Source organism: Notolepis coatsorum (genome assembly GCF_963971535.1).
Source record: "Notolepis coatsorum genome assembly, chromosome: 1".
NCBI lineage: Eukaryota > Metazoa > Chordata > Actinopteri > Aulopiformes > Paralepididae > Notolepis > Notolepis coatsorum.
This window is the reverse complement of record NC_140165.1, coordinates 109209865-109231964: the sequence shown is the minus strand read 5'-3', so window position 1 is coordinate 109231964 and position 22100 is coordinate 109209865. Positions and strand designations below refer to the sequence as shown.

The window sequence follows — 22100 nt, the reverse complement described above, 5'->3', positions numbered from 1 at the left end:
AGTACTTCAAGTAAAACTCAAGTAAAAGTAGTGAGTCCAAGGTTCGGGACCCATGCGCTTTAATACTAAGGACCAGTACGCTTTAACACTAAGGACCAATGCGATTTAACAGTAAGCACCCATACGCTTTAATACTAAGGACCCATACGCTTTAACACTAAGGACCTATACGCTTTAACACTAAGGACCCATACGCTTTAACACTAAGGACCCATACACTTTAACATTAAGCACCAATGCGCTTTAACACTAAGGACCCATACACTTTAACATTAAGCACCAATGCGCTTTAATAAGGACCCATACACTTTAACATTAAGCACCAATGTGCTTTAACACTAAGGACCCATACACTTTAACATTAAGCACCAATGCGCTTTAACACTAAGGACCCATACGCTTTAACATTAAGCACCAATGCGCTTTAACACTAAGGACCCATACGCTTTAACACTAAGGACCAATGCGCTTTAACACTAAGGACCCATACGCTTTAACACAATACAGTACAGCTCAATACACACAATTGTTAAGGGAATGCAGATCAGAGAAAGACGTTTGTCTTGTTTACATCAGGGTCCCCCATTTTCAATTCATATTGAAAGTGATATGCAGAATACAGAGGTTTAAGAGTTGATGCCGAAGCATGCCTATAAATTACATCACCATAATCCAAAATCGATAAGAAGACTGATTCAACTATTCTTTTTCTACTAAATAGAGGACAATTGGATCTGTTTCTGTACAGGAAACCAATATTTCTGTTGCAGTTTAGAGCTCGTTCAGGGAAGACCACCGCTTTCATTAGATACCCCCATCTGAATCAATCAATCAATCTAAAAAGCTGTGTTCGACCAGCTGTGAAATTCACAGGACCGTTATTTTTCATGAAGCACTCCAACTCCAAGTCCTCTCGACATAGATTGTCACGTGGTCAGATCCACCATCTTACTTCATCAATTCCATAGACGGTAGGCTATATCTTGGCATGGCATCTAACGGCTGGTCTACTGTATATGTGAGACACAGACAGCAGGGACACACAGACCATCTGATCACTGATTCAGGTGAATGCTTTGTCTGGAAGGAGACTCGACTGGAAGAAACTATACAGTGATTTTGGAATACTATTCAGACATTCAGTGTCGAAAGGTATTCCAATCGAATTGAAAAAAACATGGACGATTTTTTGTTTATTTAACAGTCCATCCTGATTGCATTCTGCTCAGGGTTTATGGCGTAATAACAATAGCTGTCGTCGACTCGTCGTTGATGTTGTTTTGCGATGCGCTAGTTCCGAGAAGCGCGTTGCTCAGAGACTAGAGACGCGTCTTGCTGGCGTGCGGAAGGGAGAAAGCGGCGTGAGGTGGGTGTGATCGGGCAAGAAGCAGGGCGGATGAAAACGTCACGCCATTCACACTAGCACGGACTGTAATGATAAGTGTGACTGACAACCTTCAGACAATAAACAGCTGGCTGAAGCAAGCATAAAGATCTACCCGTCTGTCTTATTGATAGTAGACTACAATCTTTACACGGACCATCTGATTTCTCCGAGGACCCCGGGTTTTATATTATATGCTATTGTTGCCTACCAAGATGGCGCCGCCCATCTAGGGACTTGGCAACATAGAGGCTGTGAGGTCCGCCCGAGAGTTGAGTTCACGCAACAACATCAACAACTTAGCTACAGGGTCTTCCATTTATTAGTAAAGGCACAGTGCGCAGTTCGTCGTCGAGATAGAACCTGAGATTGGTGTAGACTGGGAACATCGAGGGTCGTTGTATTTCCTGGTCGGGGACCGTTGGAGACCTAAGCGACTGTAAATCGTGTCTGGTATCTGTGAGTACTTCATTATTATTTTAGTCTGTTTCTGACGGGAATCGTGTTGTTGTTTTCTTTCTTGGAGGGGGGGGGGGGGGGGGGCTGAACTCAACTGAACTCACGTGTCGTGCATTGTGGAATTAACTGATTTGGAATTGCGTTTGTAAGGTGCAATGTTTATCATCCCAGCACTGTTTGCATAAATTATGTCTTTTCTTGAAACGGAGCTTCCCAATCTGGGATCATCCCTATGTTCCCCGGGTCCTATTTTTTTTCCGGTGTTCTACTCCCTGCAGAATTCTACTGCCGAGCGCTCCTGCGCTTGCGCACGCATGCGCATGACCCACAATCCCTTTCCACTCGTTTTCAGCTACAAAATTCTGCTGCCGAACGTCTTGTTTGACTTGTTGATGGTGACGCAATATCTTAAAACATATTTGTACATACATAACTTATTACTGTATAAGCATGTAAATATTTGCATGCAATTGGCTTTGCAGCAGAATGTATAAAGTAGATGATAAAATGTCGTACACCAAAATGTGACGATGACGACATCCAGCTGACACGCAGCTGTACCCTGGTCTGTATAGCAATGGAGAACAGGTGGACCAGTGAGCTGGATGCAATCCTACCTTGAGGGGAGGGAACAGATGGTGGAGGTAAACGGTACCCTATCCCCCCCCCTCACAGTGAGCTGTGGTGTTCCACAAGGAAGCATACTAGGACCGCTACTGTTCCTAATTTATGCAAATGACATGTCGTCAGCTTGTGACTGCAACTTGTTCCTGTTTGCGGACGACTCAGCCCTGCTGGTCTCTGACAAGAACAAGTTACAGGTTGAAAAAACCCTCAGCTCGGAACTAGGCAGAATCTGCATATGGCTCGCTGATAACAAACTATCATTACACATGGGCAAAACAGAGTCCATTCTCTTCGGTTCAAATAACAAACTCAGCAAGACCGACGGCTTCTCAGTTACAGTGGGTGACAATATTGTCACAAGGAAAGATGAAATTACCTACCTGGGTTCCATCCTAGAGGCTAATCTCTCCTGTGACAAAATGGCATCCAATGTAATAAAAAAAGTCAACCAACGAACTCGATTCTTGTACCGGATCTCCTCTCTGGTAAACAAGAACACCCTGAAGACTCTGGCAGGAGCACTCATTCAGGGGTACTACGACTATGCTTGCACCTCATGGTACCAAAGCACCTCAAAGGCGCTAAAAACAAAATTACAAACATCTCAAAACAAACTGGTCAGACTACTGCCTGACCTTACTCCTAGAACCCACCTCACCCCTGCCCACTTTGACAACCTAGGATGGCTTAGAGTAGACGACAGAGTACAACAACTTGCAATGGGCCTGGTCTACAAGATACACTACACGACCAAGGTACCCATGTACATGTCAAAATACTTCCCAAAGGTCAGTGAATACCACGATCACAACACCAGAGGGAGCTCCACAAATCATGTTAAACCCAGATTCGGCTCAAATAAGGGACTAAACACGTTTCGCAATTATGCCACATCAATGTGGAACGCCCTACCCAAAGCTGTAAAGGAATGTGGATCACTACCCACTTTCAAAACCTCTCTCAAGGGACACCTACGGGAGACTGCAATTCAACACTGGCCCCTGTAAATATCCTAACCCAACCCCCTCCAATGTACAGTCATTTACCTAGTATGGTTTTGTCAATAGTTCAATGTACAATTTTGTTTGTTTGTACAGTGTCTCCTCCCCCCCCCCCCTCAATGTACAGTATTACTTGTTTATACAGTGTGCCCCCCGGCCCCCCCCCCCCAACCACCTCCAATGTAAATTACCCAGTATGGTTGTCAATATCCCAATGTACCCAACCCCCCCCACACAACCTCCTCCAATGTACAGTTTCTACGTCAAATGTATATACTCCCTTTTCTTGACTCCTTCTGTATCACAAACAGTACTGTATTTGCAAATCTGGTATGTCATAAATGTATAGATGTAGCAGTACTGACTATCTGTATGTCATGTATGTCATATATGTCCTGATGAATTGAAAATGGGGGACCCTGATGTAAACAAGACGAAAGTCTTTCTCTGGTCTGCATCCCCTTAACAATTGTGTGTATTGAGCTGTACTGTATTGTACCCATTCTACAATCTGTTAATAAAGTTTTCAATCAATCAATCAAAGACCGCATATTTGTACATACATAACTTATTACTGTATAAGCATGTAAATATTTGCATGCAATTGGCTTTGCAGCAGAATGTATAAAGCATGTATAAAGTAGATGATAAAATGTCGTACACCAAAATGTGACGATGACGACATTCAGCTGTAATACCCAGCTGTAGTGCGCAGCTGTAATACCCAGCTGTAGTGCCCAGCTGTAATACCCAGCTGTAGTGCGCAGCTGTAATACCCAGCTGTAGTGCGCAGCTGTAATACCCAGCTGTAGTGCGCAGCTGTAATACCCAGCTGTAGTGCCCAGCTGTAATACCCAGCTGTAGTGCGCAGCTGTAGTGCGCAGCTGTAATACCCAGCTGTAGTGCCCAGCTGTAATACCCAGCTGTAGTGCCCAGCTGTAATACCCAGCTGTAGTGCCCAGCTGTAATACCCAGCTGTAGTGCGCAGCTGTAATACCCAGCTGTAATACCCAGCTGTAATACCCAGCTGTAGTGCGCAGCTGTAATACCCAGCTGTAGTGCCCAGCTGTAGTGCCCAGCTGTAGTGCGCAGCTGTAATACCCAGCTGTAGTGCCCAGCTGTAGTGCCCAGCTGTAGTGCGCAGCTGTAATACCCAGCTGTAGTGCCCAGCTGTAGTGCCCAGCTGTAGTGCGCAGCTGTAATACCCAGCTGTAGTGCCCAGCTGTAGTGCCCAGCTGTAATACCCAGCTGTAATACCCAGCTGTAATACCCAGCTGTAGTGCCCAGCTGTAATACCCAGCTGTAGTGCGCAGCTGTAATACCCAGCTGTAGTGCCCAGCTGTAATACCCAGCTGTAATACCCAGCTGTAGTGCCCAGCTGTAATACCCAGCTGTAATACCCAGCTGTAATACCCAGCTGTAGTAAATAATAATAATAATAATTCATTTAATTTATATAGCGCTTCTCAATAACCCGAAGTCGCTGACAGTAGTCGGGAGCAGGGGTACAAACAAAGAGGCGAAAGCAAAGAAACAAAACAAAACAACAAAGAAACAAAAACAAAGGAACATGAGACCATGGGGGGAACGGGGGAGACAGCCTGATGGCACAAAAAAAAGACCAGCCCAGCTGTAGTGCGCAGCTGTAATACCCAGCTGTAGTGCGCAGCTGTAATACCCAGCTGTAATACCCAGCTGTAGTGCGCAGCTGTAATACCCAGCTGTAGTGCGCAGCTGTAATACCCAGCTGTAATACCCAGCTGTAGTGCGCAGCTGTAATACCCAGCTCTAATACCCAGCTGTAGTGCCCAGCTGTAGTGCCCAGCTGTAGTGCCCAGCTGTAGTGCCCAGCTGTAATACCCAGCTGTAATACCCAGCTGTAATACCCAGCTGTAGTGCCCAGCTGTAGTGCCCAGCTGTAGTGCGCAGCTGTAATACCCAGCTGTAGTGCCCAGCTGTAGTGCCCAGCTGTAATACCCAGCTGTAGTGCCCAGCTGTAGTGCCCAGCTGTAGTGCCCAGCTGTAGTGCCCAGCTGTAATACCCAGCTGTAGTGCCCAGCTGTAATACCCAGCTGTAGTGCCCAGCTGTAGTGCCCAGCTGTAATACCCAGCTGTAATACCCAGCTGTAGTGCCCAGCTGTAATACCCAGCTGTAGTGCCCAGCTGTAGTGCCCAGCTGTAATACCCAGCTGTAATACCCAGCTGTAATACCCAGCTGTAGTGCCCAGCTGTAATACCCAGCTGTAATACCCAGCTGTAATACCCAGCTGTAGTGCGCAGCTGTAATACCCAGCTGTAATACCCAGCTGTAGTGCCCAGCTGTAGTGCCCAGCTGTAGTGCCCAGCTGTAGTGCCCAGCTGTAGTGCGCAGCTGTAATACCCAGCTGTAGTGCCCAGCTGTAGTGCCCAGCTGTAATACCCAGCTGTAGTGCCCAGCTGTAGTGCCCAGCTGTAATACCCAGCTGTAATACCCAGCTGTAGTGCCCAGCTGTAGTGCCCAGCTGTAGTGCCCAGCTGTAGTGCCCAGCTGTAATACCCAGCTGTAGTGCCCAGCTGTAATACCCAGCTGTAGTGCCCAGCTGTAATACCCAGCTGTAATACCCAGCTGTAGTGCCCAGCTGTAATACCCAGCTGTAATACCCAGCTGTAGTGCCCAGCTGTAATACCCAGCTGTAGTGCCCAGCTGTAATACCCAGCTGTAGTGCGCAGCTGTAGTGCGCAGCTGTAATACCCAGCTGTAATACCCAGCTGTAATACCCAGCTGTAGTGCCCAGCTGTAATACCCAGCTGTAGTGCCCAGCTGTAATACCCAGCTGTAATACCCAGCTGTAATACCCAGCTGTAGTGCCCAGCTGTAATACCCAGCTGTAATACCCAGCTGTAGTGCGCAGCTGTAATACCCAGCTGTAATACCCAGCTGTAATACCCAGCTGTAATACCCAGCTGTAATACCCAGCTGTAGTGCCCAGCTGTAATACCCAGCTGTAATACCCAGCTGTAGTGCGCAGCTGTAATACCCAGCTGTAATACCCAGCTGTAGTGCGCAGCTGTAATACCCAGCTGTAATACCCAGCTGTAGTGCCCAGCTGTAATACCCAGCTGTAATACCCAGCTGTAATACCCAGCTGTAGTGCCCAGCTGTAATACCCAGCTGTAATACCCAGCTGTAATACCCAGCTGTAGTGCGCAGCTGTAATACCCAGCTGTAGTGCGCAGCTGTAATACCCAGCTGTAGTGCGCAGCTGTAATACCCAGCTGTAATACCCAGCTGTAATACCCAGCTGTAATACCCAGCTGTAATACCCAGCTGTAGTACCCAGCTGTAATACCCAGCTGTAGTGCGCAGCTGTAATACCCAGCTGTAGTGCCCAGCTGTAATACCCAGCTATAATACCCAGCTGTAGTGCGCAGCTGTAATACCCAGCTGTAGTGCGCAGCTGTAATACCCAGCTGTAGTGCGCAGCTGTAATACCCAGCTGTAATACCCAGCTGTAATACCCAGCTGTAATACCCAGCTGTAATACCCAGCTGTAATACCCAGCTGTAATACCCAGCTGTAGTGCGCAGCTGTAATACCCAGCTGTAATACCCAGCTGTAGTGCCCAGCTGTAATACCCAGCTGTAGTGCCCAGCTGTAATACCCAGCTGTAATACCCAGCTGTAGTGCGCAGCTGTAATACCCAGCTGTAGTGCGCAGCTGTAATACCCAGCTGTAGTGCGCAGCTGTAATACCCAGCTGTAGTGCCCAGCTGTAATACCCAGCTGTAGTGCGCAGCTGTAATACCCAGCTGTAGTGCCCAGCTGTAATACCCAGCTGTAGTGCCCAGCTGTAGTGCGCAGCTGTAATACCCAGCTGTAGTGCCCAGCTGTAATACCCAGCTGTAATACCCAGCTGTAATACCCAGCTGTAATACCCAGCTGTAATACCCAGCTGTAATACCCAGCTGTAATACCCAGCTGTAATACCCAGCTGTAATACCCAGCTGTAGTGCGCAGCTGTAATACCCAGCTGTAATACCCAGCTGTAGTGCCCAGCTGTAGTGCCCAGCTGTAGTGCGCAGCTGTAATACCCAGCTGTAGTGCGCAGCTGTAATACCCAGCTGTAGTGCCCAGCTGTAATACCCAGCTGTAGTGCCCAGCTGTAATACCCAGCTGTAATACCCAGCTGTAATACCCAGCTGTAATACCCAGCTGTAGTGCGCAGCTGTAATACCCAGCTGTAGTGCCCAGCTGTAATACCCAGCTGTAGTGCGCAGCTGTAATACCCAGCTGTAGTGCGCAGCTGTAATACCCAGCTGTAGTGCGCAGCTGTAATACCCAGCTGTAGTGCGCAGCTGTAATACCCAGCTGTAGTGCCCAGCTGTAATACCCAGCTGTAGTGCGCAGCTGTAATACCCAGCTGTAGTGCCCAGCTGTAGTGCGCAGCTGTAATACCCAGCTGTAGTGCCCAGCTGTAATACCCAGCTGTAGTGCGCAGCTGTAATACCCAGCTGTAGTGCCCAGCTGTAATACCCAGCTGTAATACCCAGCTGTAGTGCCCAGCTGTAATACCCAGCTGTAGTGCCCAGCTGTAGTGCCCAGCTGTAGTGCGCAGCTGTAATACCCAGCTGTAGTGCCCAGCTGTAGTGCCCAGCTGTAATACCCAGCTGTAATACCCAGCTGTAGTGCCCAGCTGTAATACCCAGCTGTAATACCCAGCTGTAGTGCCCAGCTGTAATACCCAGCTGTAGTGCCCAGCTGTAGTGCCCAGCTGTAATACCCAGCTGTAATACCCAGCTGTAGTGCCCAGCTGTAATACCCAGCTGTAATACCCAGCTGTAGTGCCCAGCTGTAATACCCAGCTGTAGTGCGCAGCTGTAATACCCAGCTGTAGTGCCCAGCTGTAATACCCAGCTGTAGTGCGCAGCTGTAATACCCAGCTGTAGTGCGCAGCTGTAATACCCAGCTGTAGTGCGCAGCTGTAATACCCAGCTGTAATACCCAGCTGTAGTGCCCAGCTGTAGTGCGCAGCTGTAATACGCAGCTGTAATACCCAGCTGTAGTGCGCAGCTGTAATACCCAGCTGTAGTGCCCAGCTGTAGTGCGCAGCTGTAATACCCAGCTGTAGTGCCCAGCTGTAGTGCCCAGCTGTAATACCCAGCTGTAGTGCCCAGCTGTAGTGCTAATACCCAGCTGTAGTGCGCATGATGACCCACAATCCCTTTCCACTCGTTTTCAGCTACAATAATCTGCAGCCGAACGTCTTGTTTGACTTGTTGATGGTGAGCAATATCTTAAAACATATTTGTACTAGGGATGCTCCGATCACGTTTTTTGCCACCGATACCGATCACCGATCGTCGTGATCCATATCGGCCGATACCGATCCAATACCGATTGTTTTTGATTAAAAAGAAATTAAAAATTATTTTATATAAAAAGTTTTTTTTTTTTTTTTTTTTTTTTATAAAATATATATATTATATAATTAGACTTGTACTTGTATTATCTGCGACTGCGAGACATCGCCACCACGCAACAAGTCAAAATGCTCACTATCTGCAAACAGCTCCACTGTCTGTGTGTACTCTAGTAGCCCAGCTCAAAAGGATTCTCCGGCGCTGCAGCGGGACCCCATTGGTAACGTTAAGTGCTTTGGTCGTTTCACATTCAGCAAGCCCTCAGCTCGAATACGCATTAAATCAATGTTATAAGACATTGATATCAAGAGCTATCTGTAGCTACTGCTAGCCGGCTAGATGACGTTAAGACAGAACTTTAGTTCAATGGGACATTTCGTTTTGAACAGTAAACGAACGTCCGCTAACGCAAGCTAACTGAGGTATGAACATGAACTACTAGACTTTCTGGATCATTTGTTGATATCAGGAGCTATCGGTAGCTAGCCGGCTAAATACCGTTAGACAATGCCTACTAAACGTGAATAGTTGACTGGGTAATTTTGTTTAAACAGTAACGATAGCTAGGTAGCTAACGTTAGCGCAGGTCGAATGCAGTGCACTACAGACTCGAGCAGAGGAGCCGCACCTCTTTGTTTACAAACTCTACACGGGGGCGGGCGGGGCTAGGGAGGAGGAGCAGCGGCAGTTTGCAGGTCGTGTGTGTCTGAGACAGACAGCGAGTGAGAGCTTCGCTTGATCGGTTTCCGCTATCGGCGAATATGACTAATTATCGGAATTCACAGATTGCATATTTATACTGAGTATCGGCCGATAACGATCGGTGGCCGATCGATCGGGGCATCTCTAATTTGTACATACATAACTTATTACTGTATAAACATGTACATATTTGCATGTAATTGGCTTTGCAGCAGAATGTATAAAGCATGTATAAAGTAGATGATAAAATGTACCAAAATGTGACGATGACGACATCCAGCTGACACGCAGCTGTAAAAAGATATAGGCCTGAGTTTAGCGTTATCTTGTTTTAAAATCACTTTTGTATGCATCAAAAATCACTTGTGTGTTAATAATATCACTTTTTATGCATCAAAAATCACTTGTGTGTTAATAATACTTATCCCGACCCTGGTCTGTATAGCAATGGAGAACAGGTGGACCGAGGTGGTCAATTTGATTTCATTGGGAATATACCCTGACGGGTTTGATAAATCCCAGAAACAGAACCTAAGAAGGTATTCCTCCAAATTCACAGTAAAAGGTGAGTATCTACAATGCATATAAAATGTAACAAGTGTCTTGGTAAGATAACTCTTTAATGATTATAGTTGTTCACTGCAGAAGGAGAGCTCTTCTTTGAAAAGAGAAGAGCAGTCAAATCCAAAGAGGATGGACGAAGACTCTTCAAAGAGTACCACTCCTCTCCAATGGGTGGACATACAGGACAGCTGAAAACCCGCACTGCAATGTGCTCGAGATTTTACTGGCTTGGCATGACCATTGATATTGACAACTGGGTATGTGTTTGAGGTGTTTTGTGTTAGATTCAGATTCAGATTTGCATTCAGCCAACTAGGCTTGCACCTGAGGAGTGCATTGATTGATTGATTGATTGAAAACTTTATTAACAGATTGCAGAATGGGTACAATACAGTACAGCTCAATACACACAATTGTTAAGGGGATGCAGACCAGAGAAAAACTTTCGTCTTGTTTACATCAGGGTCCCCCATTTTCAATTCATCAGGACATATATGACATACATGACATACAGATAGTCAGTACTGCTACATCTATACATTTATGACATATCAGATTTGCAAATACAGTACTGTTTGTGATACAGAAGGAGTCAAGAAAAGGGAGTATATACATTTGACGTAGAAACTGTACATTGGAGGAGGTTGGGTGGGGGGGGGTTGGGTACATTGGGATATTGACAACCATACTGGGTAATTTACATTGGAGGTGGGGGGGGGGGGGCACACTGTATAAACAAGTAAAACTGTACATTGAGGGGGGGGGGGGGGGGAGACACTGTACAAACAAACAAAATTGTACATTGGACTATTGACAAAACCATACTAGGTAAATGACTGTACATTGGAGGGGGTTGGGTTAGGATATTTACAGGGGCCAGTGTTGAATTGCAGTCTCCCGTAGGTGTCCCTTGAGAGAGGTTTTGAAAGTGGGTAGTGATCCACATTCCTTTACAGCTTTGGGTAGGGCGTTCCACATTGATGTGGCATAATTGCGAAACGTGTTTAGTCCCTTATTTGAGCCGAATCTGGGTTTAACATGATTTGTGGAGCTCCCTCTGGTGTTGTGATCGTGGTATTCACTGACCTTTGGGAAGTATTTTGACATGTACATGGGTACCTTGGTCGTGTAGTGTATCTTGTAGACCAGGCCCATTGCTAGTTGCTGTACTCTGTCGTCTACTCTAAGCCATCCTAGGTTGTCAAAGTGGGCAGGGGTGAGGTGGGTTCTAGGAGTAAGGTCAAGCAGTAGTCTGGCCAGTTTGTTTTGAGATGTTTGTAATTTTGTTTTTAAAAACATTGGCATGACTATTAACAGATAGTTTCTTAAAGGTCTCGGAATGTGATAGCTGCCAGAAAAGTGGGAAATCTTTGACAGCTACACAGCCGTTACAGTGTATAAAGGTAATTGTGTATAGTGGTATTGATATTATACAACAGCTATTAATAAAGAAGTATTGAAAATGTTAAAGTAAATATTTGTTTTACCTTGATAGGTGTCTGCTGTCTGGGAGCTTATAGGCATTGACCTCACTGGGCCTCTTCCAAAGACTGTGGATGGGTACCTGTATATACTCACAGCCACAGACTACTTCTCTAAATGGGTAGAGGCTTTCCCACTGAAGAGCAAAACAGCAGCTGAAGTGGCACGGCACATCTGCTCTATGGTTTATAGACACGGTTGTCCACAAAGGATCCTCTCTGACCAGGGAAGAGAATTTGTAAATGAAGTATGTGCACTTTTTAAATACTATTGTAGTAAATACAATTCAGGAATGATTCCTTTGTGCTTTTTTTCTTTTTACTGTAAACAGTTTTATGTTTCAGCTCAACAGCAGCCTCTGCAGTCTCCTGGCTATAGAAAGACGCGTCACAGCTGCCTATCATCCCCAAACCAATGGCCTGGATGAGAAGACTAACCACAACATAAAGCGGCAAGTTTTTAATTAGTGTATAATCCCATGAAAATAAAAAAAAATTGTTACCTTAGAATGATCCCTTTATATCTACGTAGGGAGCGGTTCCTTCCATGGAGGGAAGGAATATGTTAATAATATCAGTATGGTATGCAGTGCATGGTTGGGAGCAAGACATTTTGAACCATTTCTGAGACAGGCTTAATTTAGTTTGTTTATCTCTTATTATACATCTTAGAGCTCTCACCAAATTGGTAAATGAGAAGCAGGACAACTGGGATGTGTTCTTGGATGCTACCTTATTTTCTTTAAGGTCAAAGATCCAGACCACCACGAAACACTCCCCTTTTCTCCTGATGTATGGGAGGGAGGCAGTGTTCCCCTCTGAGGTTCCTGTTGACATGCCGGTCAGTTTGTTTCTGGAGTCCTTTAAAAATAATCATAATGGCTTAATATATATGGCTTAAATAATCATAATGGCTTGGCTATGTTTTAATCATATTCAGCTGGATAATTACCAGTAATACTTGTTTTACATTTCAGCTTTCCACCATAATTCTTCCCGAGGAGAGGACTTATGGAAAATATTTGGAAGAAAAAAGGAAGTCCATGGAGACTGTAAAGAAAACAGTAACAGAAAACATCTCCAAGGCTCAGGAAATGCAGATTGCGGCCTATGCGAAACGGGTAAAAAAAAAGTACAAAAATACTGTGTTTCAGGCTGGAGATGAGGTGCTTCTCTTTAATGCTTTTTTTTTAATGTGCCCAATTTGACGACACAAGTGGCTCCAACTATTTGTGCAGTAAATGTCTTTCTACAGTACGGCTCAATACATCCAATTGTTAAGGGGATGCAGACCAAAGTCGACACTCTCTCCATACTGTTGAGTTGGTGGTCCTGGATATCAAACTGGAACCTTAAGAGTATCTGTTTAGATATAGATAGAAACTTTATTGCCATTTCAACACTGTTGATTGGGATTTGTCTTGGTGCCACGTACAGTACAGACAATGTTAAAAACATACAATATAAAAACACAAGAATACAATATAAAAACACAAGAGTACAATATAAAAACACAAGAATACAATATAAAAACACAAGAGTACAATCCCCACAATAAAGAGTTTTACACAAACAATTAAAAAGAAAAAATGCTACAATACCTAAAATAAATTGCTCAGTGTACCAGTTTTAAAGTGCATATTGCCTTAAAGTGCATGTTGGCTGGTGCTAGCCCTTGTTGTGCAAAGTGCCTGTACATTTGTACTCGAGTTCAGGTGACGGACAGCCTCGGGATATGTACTGTTTTTAAAACGGGATGTCCTGCACCTGAGACTTTGGAGTCTTCTGCCAGAGGGAAGGGGGTTAAAGAGGTCGTAAGCAGAGTGAGAAGGGTCCCTGATCATCTTTTCCCCTTTCCGCCGGATTTGTGTGGCATAAATGGAGGCCACAGAGGGGAGCTCACAGCCGATGATTTTTGACGCTGTGCGTACAGTACGTTCTAAATGTCCCCTATCATGGACGGTGGTGTTTCCGTACCACACAGTCATTGAGAAGGTAAGGACACTCTCTACAGTGGCTCTATAAAAACTGAGCATCGCCTCCCTGGACACGCCAAACTTTTTAAGCTGGCGCAGGGAGTGGAGCCTCTGGTGGGCTTTGCTAATTATGAGGCTGGTGTTAACTTCCCATTTAAAATTATCACATATGGTGATGCCGAGGAATTTGAAGCTGTCCACCCTCTCCACCTGCTGGCCGTTTATGTACAGAGGAGGGTGGACTGCCTCCCCGCGCCGGAAGTCAACTATAATTTCCTTTGTCTTGGAGATGTTCAAAAGCAGGTCGTTCTCCTTGCACCATACAGCAAAGCTATCGACTTCAGCTCTATAGGCCGATTCATCCCCGTTCTTAATTAGTCCCACTACTGTTGTGTCATCCGCATATTTAAAAAATCGAACAGAATCAGAGTGGGAGGCACAGTCATTAGTGTAGAGACAGTAGAGCAGAGGAGAGAGAACACAGCCCTGGGGGGCCTCGGTGTTCAAGGTCCTGGAACTAGAGAACAAATTACCTATTTTAACCACTTGTTCTCTGTCTGAGAGAAAATCTAGAATAAAATAGCACAGAGACTCATCAATTCCATCAATATATACTGTATCTTAGTCAGGGACAGCTCTAGTGTATATATACTGTATCTTAGTCAGGGACAGCTCTAGTGTATATATACTGTATCTTAGTCAGGGACAGCTCTAGTGTATATATACTGTATCTTAGTCAGGGACAGCTCTAGTGTATATATACTGTATCTTACTCTTCATCAGTAGTGTATATATACTGTATCTTAGTCAGGGACAGCTCTAGTGTATATATACTGTATCTTAGTCAGGGACAGCTCTAGTGTATACATACTGTATCTTAGTCAGGGACAGCTCTAGTGTATATATACTGTATCTTAGTCAGGGACAGCTCTAGTGTATATATACTGTATCTTAGTCAGGGACAGCTCTAGTGTATATATACTGTATCTTACTCTTCATCAGTAGTGTATATATACTGTATCTTAGTCAGGGACAGCTCTAGTGTATATATACTGTATCTTACTCTTCATCAGTAGTGTATATATACTGTATTCTGCAATATACTGTATCTTAGTCTGGGACAAGCCTAGTGTATATTATACACTAGGCTTGTCCCAGACTAAGATACAGTATATTGCAGAATGGGTACAGACTACAGTACAGTACGGCTCAATACACACAATAATAAGGGGATGCAGACCAGAGAGTTTACATCAGGGTCCCCCATTTTCAATTAATCAGGACATATATGACATGCACAACATACAGATAGACAGTACTGCTACATCTAGACATTTATGACATACCAGATGTTCAAATTTGAGTACTGTTTGTGATACCAAAAGAGTCCAGAAAAGAGAGTATATATACATTTGACGTAGAAACTGTACATTGGAGGAGGTTGGGTGGGGGGGGGGGGGGGGGGAATTGTACATTGGAGGTGGTTGGGTGGGTGGGGGGGGGGGGGGGGGAACTGTACAATCAAAACTGTAAATAAATACTGTAAATAAGTTTGAATGTTGATAACTGATAACATGTTGTTCAATGTTTTTTTTGTTCAACATATGCATACAGTATACATGGAGTGTATATAAATAAATCCATGGTTAAAAGCAACAGTTTTGTTCCCTGAATTCTGAGTTTATTTGATAGCGATATATTGGTGTATTGAAATACCTTACCCCAGAAATCTTACATAAAAATGTTATGATAGAGTATAAAAATATGCTCACCATATGCATACAGTATACATGGAGTGAGTAGTGAGGTCATATAAAATGATTCTGTAGTGGGAGCATTCTTTGATAGCGATATATATGTATTAACAATTAGATTAAAAACAACTACTCTGCTGAATTCTGCTGACAGCGCTCCTGTGCTTGCGCACGCATGCGCATGACCCACAATCGTTCACTCTACAATATTCTGCCACCTTGCTGACGAACGTCTTGTTGAGTCTTGTTGATATATCTTAAAGGGGAACTATCTTATAAATGGCCTTTTTGAGTGTTTAGCATTGTTTCCTAGCTATGTGAACTTATATTAATATGATCTATGTCTCAAAATTCTCATATTGGCGCATTCTTCCAATTCTCCTCTCACAATATTCACCCTCACTGAACTGAGTCGTTTGAAAATGTGCCTATATGTGATGTCATATAGTCACTGCTGCATGTTAATGTTCAAGAGGCGGCGCAGGCCACACAGTGGTTTAGGAGCCCAGGCTCAAAACAGCTCGAGATCTTGAGGTAGAAAAATGCTGTTTTTGAGGACTTGATTAGAAATACAAAACAATGAATAAAAAAAAATATATATATTACAGAGGTGTTCCATAGACTCACAGGAATTGTGTAAAAGTGCCCAAATAGTGAAAGAAATAGTAAAATAGTTCCCCTTTAAACAATATCATCCAAATGTATTTGTAGATGATAAAATGTCGGTACACCTGTTGGAATTCGGAGTGAACTATAGGGTGAGGTGACGTCACCCAGCTGTCCAAAGATATAGGCGATTCGCGCTACGGCAGTAGTTCTCAGCAGAGTAGTAGAATTTTGCAGACGCGTTGTTCTGCGGAATCCTACTGCCTCCTCGCGTCTAGCGAGTCGCGCTACGGCAGCAGTTTTCGAGGAAGTAGTAGTGGAATTTCGCAGCACTGACGTCACCGGCAGTAGTTCTCAGCAGAGTATTGGAATTTTGCAGACGCGTCTAGCGAGTCGCGCTACGGCAGCAGTTTTCGAGGAGGCAGTAGGATTCCGCAGAACACCGGGTTCTATGTTCCCCGCTTTGATTGATTAATAGATTGAAAATTTTATAAATTTTAATTATTTTATTAATTATTAATGTCCGCCTTGTTTCGAACGGTTAAGCTTAGGCCCTCGTTCGAACTGGTTAAGGTTAGAGTTTGGAATCAGGGCTGGTGGTCTAACATTTTCAATCTATCAATCAATCAAAGCGGGGAACATAGAACCCGGGGAACATAGGACCCGGGAACATAGACATGCTCCCCCGCAATCTGACACTTGCATTTTGCAGGTGACGGTCAGGTAACAACAACAACCACAACACGATTCCCGTCAGAATCAGGCTAAAATAATGAAGTACTCACAGATACCAGACAGGGTTTACAGTCGCTTACAGTAGGTCTGAGGTCTCCGACGTTCACCGACCAGGAAATACAACGACCCTCGATGTCTCAACACCGATCTCAGTTTTCTATCTAGAAGACCCTGCAGCTAAGTTGTTTAATATGATCAGTGAACAGGTAACAGGTAAGTTGACCTGGCAGGTAAACTTAAAGGTCCTATAGAGATAACATTCAGCCAACTAGCAACATGTAAACAACAACATACATTTTGGACCCGCAATAATAAAATAAAAAAATATATGTTTTTTGGAGGGAGGGGGATTCTGCACCTTACTAAAATGAAATAGAAAGGCATCTAAAGCCATATCTTACTGCCTCTTACACCAAGTCAGAAGGAAGGTTCACCACTAAGTCACAAAATATCACTAATTATTTTAATAGTTATTTAATTGAGAAGGTGGGAAAGTTGCCACGTTGAATGGTTTGTTACGGTCCCTACCAGATAACAGTTCTCGCGCAAACCGAACGCGGAAGTGAAACTGTTGGGGAAAATATACAGGCGTCCCAGACACTGCAGCACCCTGTCTGTGATCATGACAAAAATAGTAAATTAGATGAATTGCTCAGCCCTAAAATCAAGTTATGAGTTTCAAGGTATGAAACTCTTAATCGAATAATGACTATTATTAGTAAGTAGTATGTGTGTCTCATGGATATACTGTATGCAAAATTAAAAAAGACGATGTCCCTCAGGAGATAATGAATAAAATAATAAAGTAGTACCACAAGAAATGTAGGATTAAAGGTATTGAGGTATGTTTTCCCTGTGTGTGTAAGATGGCGAAGGCTAACTCTCGAAGAAAGCCACTGAAGCGGCAGCTGGAGGAGGTGAAGGAGGAGGCGACCAGAGCCGTGGCTGAGGCCTGCGGGGGGTCAGAGGTCAACACACTCGGGTACGGCGAGGAAAGCACCATGCAGTACAGACTCATTCGATTTCAATTTGTCATTCACTCACCATGTGTTTGAGAAAGTTTACATTAACTATTTTTCTTACAAATGTACTGTAGACCACCAAAGCCCCCAGTCCAGGACTCTGGCTCCACATCAACAGCAGCTGCCCCAGTGCCAACCCCAACTCCTGCCCCAGCAGCTATCCACACCCCCCCTGAGGAGGCAGAAGAGGAACCTGTCCCTTCAGACAGAGAGCCACAGCAGCCAGCCAGGTAAGATAAATTATAGCCTAATAGGAGAAGGTCTAGTCTAGTAGAAGGTCTAGCCTAGTAGGAGAAGGTGTAGCTTTGTAGGATAAGGTCTAGTCTAGTAGAAGGTCTAGTAGGAGAAGGTCTAGCCTAGTAGAAGGTCTAGCCTAGTAGGAGAAGGTGTAGCTTTGTAGGATAAGGTCTAGTCTAGTAGCAGAAGGTCTAGTAGGAGAAGGTCTAGCCTAGTAGGAGAAGGTTTAACCTAGTAGGAGAAGGTCTAGCCTAGTAGGAGAAGGTTTAACCTAGTAGGAGAAGGTCTAGCCTAGTAGGAGAAGGTGTAGCCTAGTAGAAGGTCTAGCCTAGTAGGAGAAGGTGTAGCCTAGTAGAAGGTCTAGCCTAGTAGGAGAAGGTCTAGCTTTGTAGGATAAGGTCTAGTCTAGTAGCAGAAGGTCTAGTAGGAGAAGGTCTAGCCTAGTAGGAGAAGGTTTAACCTAGTAGGAGAAGGTCTAGCCTAGTAGGAGAAGGTTTAACCTAGTAGGAGAAGGTCTAGCCTAGTAGGAGAAGGTGTAGCCTAGTAGAAGGTCTAGCCTAGTAGGAGAAGGTCTAGTCTAGTAGGAAAAGGCCTAGCCAGGTAGGAGAAAGTATAGCCAGGTAAGAGAAGATATAGCCAGGTAGGATAAGGCATAGCCTGGTAAGAGAAGGTATAGCCAGATAGGAGAATGTATACTGTCTTGTAAATGTAAAATGTAAATGTAGGCCTATACCCAGGTAGGAGAAGATACAACATTGGAAAAGCATGGGATTACTGTTCACAAGATCCAATTTATAAAACTTTTTTTTATTTTTCATATCAACACATGGCAACAATTGTTTTACACACAGCAATCATTTTCTCCCCCAACATGGAAGAAATCTGGGCATTCCAAACATTCTGTGCAAAGCCTCTATACTCTATAGTAGTATAACCCCTATTGTGACATTATACCCTAATTTGTGTGCTCCTCCCAACCAGCACTGCATCCCATAGGCTTCTCTATCATACAAGTAGTGGTGTATATCACTGCTGTCAGGTTAAAACCTCACATCTCTTAACAGTCAACCATGTATTTCTGGAATTATACATTGATCTTGTTCGCATCTTTCTATGAGAAATTCTGGTGTATTGATGTTTGTTTGTGTGTGTACGTCAGATCTGCCCTCACGGATGAGGAGAGGAGGCTGCAGGAGGCTTGGTTCGCCCCGCTGGAGGAGGAGCTAGAGGAGGAGCTAGAGGAGGAGCTAGAGGAGGACCTGGAGGAGGACCTGGAGGAGGAGCTGGAGGAGGAGCTAGAGGAGGAACAGGGCAACAGTGAGCTGCTCAATGACCGCTTGAGAAAGACCAGCGTGCAGGTATGGAGAAGATGGACTTGATTTCACTAACTAGTTGTTTCATTTAGTAAAACACGTCGCTCTCTCTCCATTGGTTGGTCCATAGAGACGGATCATTTTGAACAGATACAGATATAGATAATGACGTCTCTGTGCACCCATACTGTATACTGAGACCACCGTGTAGCAAGTTATATCTGACTTGATTTGATTGAAAGGATTCCTTTGATTGTGCTTTTGACCCCATCTTTAGCTAATATTGACATTACTGACTGTTGAACAAGACACGAAACCCCCTCTGCTGCTTCAGTGGTGCTGCCAATGGTTGACCCTAGTGATTCAATTCAATTCAATTCAATTAAAAAAACTTTATTAGTCCCGCAAGGGGCAATTTAAGGCATGATATCACAAACGGCTGCATTCCTATACATTCAAGACAGAACAAGACAAAACAGGGACAAGAGACATACATGACACTTCAAAGCCAGAATGGGATCCCTACATTGTTGATCTGTCAGTCCAATAGATAAATAAATAAATAGATAAATAGATTTGGTGATGGACTGATTCATCTGACTGATATCTGGCATTTTTTAATAATCTGCTAAATGTTAGCACTACGCCCATGTGTCAAACCCACAAGTGTCAATTGATTCCAATAATTAAAATATTTATATATATATATTTTCAAACCATTAATTTCTATTTTTATTTTATAATAAGTAGAGTGCAGATCTACTAAAGAGAATTTTTTGTGTCCCTTTTCTGTGTTATTTAACAGATGCAAAAGAAAAATCATTATAAAACTCATTATCATTTAAATATCGGTATCGGCCATTGAAAAACCCACATCGGTCGACCACTCTGAATAGTGAACTGGGTGCAGTATAGGACCAGTATAACAAATTGGTTCTTAAAGGGGAACTATCTTATAAATGGCCTTTTTGAGTGTTTAGCATTGTTTCCTAGCTATGTGAACTTATATTAATATGATCCATGTCTCAAAATTCTCATATTGGCGCATTCTTCCAATTCTCCTCTCACAATATTCACCCTCACTGAACTGAGTCATTTGAAAATGTGCGCGATATGTGATGTCAGAAAGACACCGCTGCATGTTAATGTTGAGATAGAAGATGAGCTCCACACAGTGGCTGGACCCTGACCAGGAGCCCACACAGCCTCTCTCTCCACACGGCTCAAAACGGCTCGAGATCTTGAGGTAGAAAAATGCTGTTTTTGAGGACTTGATTAGAAATACAAAACAATGAATAAAAAAATATATATATTACAGAGGTGTTCCATAGACTCACAGGAATTGTGTAAAAGTGCCCAAATAGTGAAAGAAATAGTAAAATAGTTCCCCTTTAACCAAAGCCTAATACAAAGACGAATAATCCAGTATTTAATTTGTCAATGTCTGGAGTGACTATTGAACAAGCCATGAAAAATAAACGTATAATAAACAATAAAATAATCGAGACAATAATCAAGAAAAACAAAATACAAAAATGATTTGCTGTGAAAAGAAAAATAATAAAGTTGTAATAAACGAAATAGTCTCTTGTCTGAAAAGGAATAGTAGGAAAAAGCAATATGCTTATCAGGTCCTACCCCTTATTGCAATAAACTAGTAAACCGATATTGGCATTAAAATGTGATATCGGAAATGATCGGTATCGGTTTTCAAATCTTTATTTTTTATTTTAAATTTTAAATTTTTATTTAACCTTTACTTACCCAGGCAAGCAAGTAAGAACACATTCAGATTTTCTTTTATTGTCAAAAGTATGCATAATGTGTTTAATTCCACAACAAGAGATATGTAAGGGATAATGTATGGCTAGGAGGTCATTGTCGCAAAATAATTGACCTTCACTCCGTTTAAAACACCTCGGCGCGGCGCCTCGGTATTTTAAACTCCGTGTCGGTCAATTATTTTGCGACAATGACCGAGTAGGCTATACATTATCCCGCTTATTACATGGCTAACTTACTAACAATATACCTAATTCATTTGACAAATCGCAGTTGTTCTGTGGCTCTGTCAGCCCAAATAAAGTGATTATTATTATCGCGCGGGCAGCAGCTCTGTTCTGGCTCCGCTGTGTTCGGGCTCCGCTCGGCGCTCCGCCCCCTGTCATCGCCGGCAGCAGTGTGTGTCAGTGGGCTTGATTGCCAACAGCTGCGCTCTGCGGTCATTATTGAAAAATCTGCGGTCATTATCGAAAAATAATGACCGCAGTCGGGGGGCTGTTGACCAATCACAAGCAAGCATTTCGGCGAATGTGAAAACGCCATGTAATAAGTAATGTTAATTACCTGAAATTATTCCTTTTTTTGGGGGGGGGGGGGGGGGGGGGAACCCTGCATATATTGGTATCGGTTGATATCGGTATCGGAAATGAAGAGTTGGACAATATCGGTATAACGGTATCGGTAAAAAAGCCAATATCGAGCATCCCTACAATAAACCATTAATATCTTTTCTATCACTTCATCATTAGTCCTACATAACATTGAAGTACACCTTCAAACACATAACAAAATGCGGACGGGCATAGCTTAAGAAATGTTTGCCTTATTTAACATCCACCATTTTGAGGCATGTTATTCTATCACTAATAGATAATATTGTGGGGATTGTATTCTTGTGTTTTTATATTGTATGTTTTTAACATTGTCTGTACTGTATGTGGCACCAAGACAAATCCCAATCAACCGTGTTGAAATGGCAATAAAGTTTCTATCTATCTATCTATCTATCTATCTATCTATCTATCTATCTATCTATCTATCTATCTATCTATCTATCT

General features: G+C 43.6%; 1 protein-coding gene across 1 annotated transcript in view; it reads left to right on the top strand.

The window, feature by feature from the left end:
• Nucleotides 1-1800: 1800 nt before the first annotated feature.
• LOC311246214 (uncharacterized protein) overlaps nt 1801-22100 on the top strand; it is a 33996-nt gene continuing 13696 nt past the window's right edge. Inside the window, exon 1 of the mRNA XM_084336335.1 lies at nt 1801-1843. The gene's annotated coding sequence lies outside the window, so the exon portion shown is untranslated. The remainder of the gene's footprint in view (nt 1844-22100) is intronic.